This window comes from Periplaneta americana, chromosome 9, assembly GCF_040183065.1.
Source record: "Periplaneta americana isolate PAMFEO1 chromosome 9, P.americana_PAMFEO1_priV1, whole genome shotgun sequence".
NCBI lineage: Eukaryota > Metazoa > Arthropoda > Insecta > Blattodea > Blattidae > Periplaneta > Periplaneta americana.
Genome location: NC_091125.1, coordinates 143,327,025 through 143,333,282, shown reverse-complemented (window position 1 = coordinate 143,333,282; position 6,258 = coordinate 143,327,025). Strand labels below are relative to the sequence as shown.

General features: G+C 34.0%; 1 protein-coding gene across 2 annotated transcripts in view; it reads right to left on the bottom strand.

Annotated features, from left to right (window-relative positions):
* The window catches only part of LOC138706587 (arylsulfatase B-like), a 115,534-nt gene that overhangs the window by 86,840 nt on the left and 22,436 nt on the right, over window positions 1-6,258 (bottom strand). The window lies entirely within an intron of this gene.

The window sequence follows — 6,258 nt, the reverse complement described above, 5'->3', positions numbered from 1 at the left end:
ATTTGTGAGATACTTAAGGGGATAGCAATGAAAAAAAAAAACAGTAATCTTTCACGTTTCTCCTTTATAATATTCTTCGATACATAAAATAAAATTTAATGCGCATTTATGACCTTGTCAGCTGCTATGTAGCCACTTGCAAAGCTCTGATGTACACAGTTTACAAAAAAATACTGAACTTTGATTGCAGTTTCCCGTAACTCAATTTTTTTTGCATCATTCTATGTACAAAATTACATAATATATTCGTTAACTTTTATTGCTACATGCATAATATTTTTACATACATGTGCTTTTAAGGGTAAATTGTCATAGAAATTTTAAATTTAACTTTGAAAACGGCTGACAAACATTCTGATGGGGGCAAATAAAAAAAAGTTATTTTTTTTCTTTCACAATGTTAATAATGTCAAAAGAAGTGCTTATACAAATTTTGGCCACTCGACAGCAATTACCAGGGCCGTAAAAAAATAAATTCGTCAGGGGCCGTTAACAGAAAGAAAACACAATTTCATTCGAAAAAATTATTGGAACAGACACAGCATTGAGCTATTTTTACATATTCCCCACCGGAATTGAGACATTTGTCATATCATGGAATCGACAGAGAGGTGCAGACGGCTGTCAAACGCTGGTTCCGATCCCTGGCGGCTGACTTCTACGACACAATAATACAAAAATTGATCCCATGGTATGATAAATGTCTCAATTCCAGTGGGGGATATTTTGACAAATAGTGCAACAATTCCTGTATCTGTTTCAATAAATCTTTCCATGCAATTGTGGTTTTTTCTGTAAACGGCCCCAGGGAAAATCACTTTCCGGACTGCCTCGTAATTGCGATCGAGTGGCCAAAATTTGTATAACCATTTATTTTGTCATTATTAACATGGCGGAGAAAAAAAAACTTTATCTGTCCCCATCAGAATGTTTGCTTGTGAGATATTTTCAGTTTAGTGAATTACTGTATTATAGAATGCTGTTCAAAATTTGAACTCCAAATTTTTTCAAAAACTAATTTCGAATTTAAAGTGTTGCAGCAAAGGTAAACAAAAACACACACGCACACGCAAAAATACACACACACACACAAAATACACACGCTCACACAAAAAACACACATGCACACACACACAAAAACACATACTCGCACACAAAACACATACGCGCACACAAAAAACATGCGCGCACACACGCGCACACAAAAAACATGCGCGCACACACGCGCACACAGAAAAACACGCGCACACAAAAAACACACACACGCACAAAAACGCATGGGCAAAAAACGCGCACACAAAAAATACACACATACAAAAAACACACACTCACACAATAAATATACATACGAACACAAAAAACACACACTCACACAATAAATACACATACGAACACAAAAAACACACACTCACACAATAAATACACATACGAACACAAAAAACACACACTCACACAATAAATACACATACGAACACAAAAAACACACACAAACACTCACAAACACTCACAAACACTCACAAACACTCACAAACACTCACAAACACACACAAACACTCACAAACACACAAACACTCACAAACACTCACAAACACACAAACACTCACAAACACACAAACACTCACAAACACTCACAAACACACAAACACATAAACACTCACAAACACACAAACACTCACAAACACACAAACACTCACAAACACACAAACACTCACAAACACACAAACACTCACAAACACACAAACACTCACAAACACACAAACTCTCACAAACACACAAACACTCACAAACACACAAGCACTCACAAACACACAAGCACTCACAAACACACAAGCACTCACAAACACACAAACACTCACAAACACACAAACACTCACAAACACACAAACACTCACAAACACACAAACACTCACAAACACACAAACGCACAAACACTCACAAACACACAAACACTCACAAACACACAAACACTCACAAACACACAAACACTCACAAACACACAAACACTCACAAACACACAAACACTCACAAACACACAAACACTCACAAACACACAAACACACAAACACTCACAAACACACAAACACTCACAAACACACAAACACTCACAAACACTCACACACAAACATAAATGAAAAATGAACATCAATTAGGGGAAAAAAAATAATTTCAAATTTCACCATCCCCTCTCCTTAATACGAGTCACATATTTTAAATTGGACAGCTACAAAGAAAAATAAATTCATTTGATTCGTTCTATGTTCGCGCCGAAAAATGAAGCATGCATCTATGACAGATGACGTGACGTAACAGACAATTATTTTAAACCAGATGGATATTGTCGGAATTTTTACTTTGAATTTGCATTAATAAAATAATAATTAATATCAGGTACAACCGATTAATTTTAATCGACTCGATTCTTCGATTAAATATTTTTGATTGGTTAATCTTACAATAGAAATTGATCGATTAATAGATTAAATCCCACAAAACTAATATTTACTTCTCGTGTAGGCCTGTAGAGGAACAGCAAGTTTGCTAATAAAACTTCGAAAATATATAACAGATGTGCTTTCAGACGGGGAACTGATTTATGTCGCGTTACAGGCGTCATAAAGAAGGTTTTTGCTCTGAAATCAATAGGATAGTCATGAGACTTGCATTTGTTTATATGCGGAGTATTCTTGTGTGATATCAAGATTACAGCATAAAATTAAGGACTAGCTTGAGCACTAGTTTGTACGTCGGTCGACAGATTAAATGATAACTTCAAAGAATAGCAACCTATAATCAGTTGATGGAAATCTATAGACACAATCTAGGATATCACTTGATAAGCTGAGATTGGTGTGCACTCACTGCATCTATGAAATTATCATGGACAAGTTAAGACTGATCAGTGTAGCAAACGCCCATTACCAGGAACCAGGATCTGCGTAGGGATACGTCATAAACAAACAACTTCTTGAGAAAGGAATGAATCAATGCATCAATATTAGTTGTAGTTGCAGTATTTCAGAGAATTGTTAACATTATCTGTTATCTAAGGGACCCCCCCCCCCCGAGATTAAGATAAAATAACAATAATCGAGTAGTACTACTACAGGAAAAAATGTGAGAAATTTACTTTTAATAGTCCATTTGATAAACGTTGAAGAGATAAAAGACGAACTAGAATAGATGATTACTTTAATCTAATGAAAGCAAGGAGTTACCCTTTCTTATAGGCTACAAGCGGTGGCGAAAATGTAATCGTGCGCCGAGCCACTGTGTAACCTGCAACGTGCATAGCACCTATGGAGGGAGGCGGACACCCTAAGGGGAAGTGAAGCAACTGTCTGACTTATTAACGGATTTTCATTTTCCTTACGTCAAGTACTTAAATATAATTTTATACAGTACAAGGCTACAAACTAATGTTTAGTACGTGTAACGAAGAAAGAAATGAACAATAAATGAACAATATCACAACCTAAAATTAACTGTCTTCAGAATGTCTCTTCAACAAAGTTTCAAAATCAGGAATTACGTCACTTACTGCCAGTCGTAGTTGATCACGAAGGTATTTGTCTGTCAGTCGTGATCTAAATTTGGTTTTTACTATTTTAATTGTTCAAAATAATTTTTCACAAACGTAAGTTGTAGCGAACATGGCTTCAACAGAGCAAGCGAAAGAACGAAGTTGCAAAGATTTGAAAGTTCAACATTTGTCAAGTCCTTACATCTAGCTTTCATTTGACATCACATAGTAAATCAGTGAGTTCAAATTGAAGAGCTAACATCATTATTCGTACATCTGCTGAAAAAGGGTCGACATACAGAGATGATGTTGATGATGATGATGATGATGATGATGATGTTGATGGTGATAACAACAACAATAACACTTAACCTTTTAATGTTTCATCAGTAACATGTAGTATAATGCCGTTTTATGTTATACAACCGTTTTCCTCGTAATACTTACATTTAATATTCTCATCATATTGACAGCAAAAAAATGCGTCCTCCCATCCTACTTGGAACTTTCGTACATGGTTTCGAGAGAGACATATGCCACTCGCAGGTCAGAGACAAATACAAATGGAACGAAGTTTGACTCCAGTGAGTGAGAGGGTGGGGGTTGGCGGAGGTTAGAAGCAAGCGAAATGCACAGCTATCACTGCGAGCCACAATGTCTCGCGAGTTACGTTCTCGCCACGGCTGGTCTACAGTATTATTGTAAATAAAAGTACATTTTTTTTTTGACAATTGAAATTAAAATATATTTATAAATAATTGTGTTCACTTGTTCGGATCTAAGTCATATTAACGGCAAATTTATGTAAATTTCGGATCGTGTAAGTAGGATAAGAAGTTTAAAACTAGACCTATGTGAAAAAACTGTAAATTTACTGTAAATTGTGACAAACTTTGTTTTGACAAAAAGAGATAAACTATGATATCAGCCATATTTATGATTTAAAATGCTAAAAGGTACTTAAAGAAATGAAGAAAAACTAATGAACTTTAAAAATATAAACTATTCAGTTCTTCTGCTATCATGGTTTAAAGCCTTCTTTATGCCAAATTTTTCCTGTATATGGTATAGAAAATAATTCATTTCAGAGGAATTAAGAAAGGAGTACACAATTAAATATACCCTTTAAAGGTCTTCTCTAAAAAAATTTGCCCTTCCTCCCACAAACTAAAATTTAATGACGCCCCTGAGTCCCAATATTACTCGTATATTATTCTGGTTTAAACGAGCGATTCGTCTTGTCAATTTCCAAAAAAAATAGGAAGAAGAATACTTTTTATGTACAGTAGTGGCAAAAAAACCGGACCGACCCATGTAGCTGATTTCAGAGCCTTGTTCACTCCCGAGCACGATAGACTGGTAACTAAGACTTTCGTGGTTCGAATCCTGCTTGGGAAGGAAACTCTTTTTTTTTGTTCCTTATTCAAATAATTTATTCCCAATACTTTTCGATTGCAGCGATATTTTACTACTTAATTAACTTATTATTCCCAGAATATGAATTTTACCAGGTTATTTTCTAATGGCTTTCAAAATGGGCTACGTAAGCAGTCGAAACTACAACAATTTCAATAGATTACACGCTATCTTGTGAATGCGGGCGTGGCATGCGAAGTGGCTCATTTCGGGGTCTTCGATTATTCCGTCGGTCCGGTTTTTTTTGCCACCACTGTACTTATACGCACATCTACTACCAAAACAAAACAAAACTAAGACAAAAACGAGTCAAAGGAACAAAAAAAAAAAAAAAGAAAAGAAAAACGAAAACCAAACAAAAAAAAACAAATCAGAACAAAACCAATACCAAAACAATAAAAAACAAAAAAAAAACCCTAAATAAACTAAAATTAGAACCAAAACAAACTAAAACTTAAAGAAAACAGAAATTAAAACAGAAACGAAACTAAATAAGAAAAACCGAAACAGAAACAAACAAAAACAAAGTAAAAAAAAAAAAACAAAATGAAACTAAAATCAAAACATAAATACTAAATCAAAAGGAAATGTAATAAAATTATAAAACAATGCATTATTTAGACGTTACTTTATACAACTCGATGAATACTGTTCTTTACCAGACGAGGCTTTCCCTCAACTGGGTCCATGCACTGTACGCCTACAATACGTTCATTTTGTACGTTTGACTTGCTTACACGGAGTAGCCCACATTATTTCAACAAATAATTTTTGTCAGAATGCTTGAAATTGAGTTGAAAGGGAAAATATGCATTTGCGAGCAAAAAGTGAATAAGTGTTTTAAAATTCTGGTAAAAATTCGACGGTTTTTTTTTCCCTAGTTTTCCGGCTAGAAATAGGCGAGGTAGTTAATTACCATATTTGTAAAATACCATAAAGGCTCATTTTAGGCACAAATAAAGGTTTTAGATATTTATAGGAGTTTTTGGTTCATTTAGGCGTTTTAGGTCATGTAGAATTTTAATAATTGTTTTTAGATTTTAATGTGCTTAATGTAAGACAAATTTATTAAATTGTATTAATAAAATTCATACATAAAAATCGAAATAATTTTGAATTGTATTCTCATAGTTATGAAACAAAAGGTATGAATTCTTTAACATTGTTTGAACCAAAATGCAACACTGTTACAGTATTTAACCACAGTAGTAATTTAGGCCCAAGAATATATAACAAATTTATATTTAAATATCCTAATCTTGTCAATTCTAATAGTTCTAGTATTAAATTTAAAAAGTTATGTATGGATTTTATAAAAATTG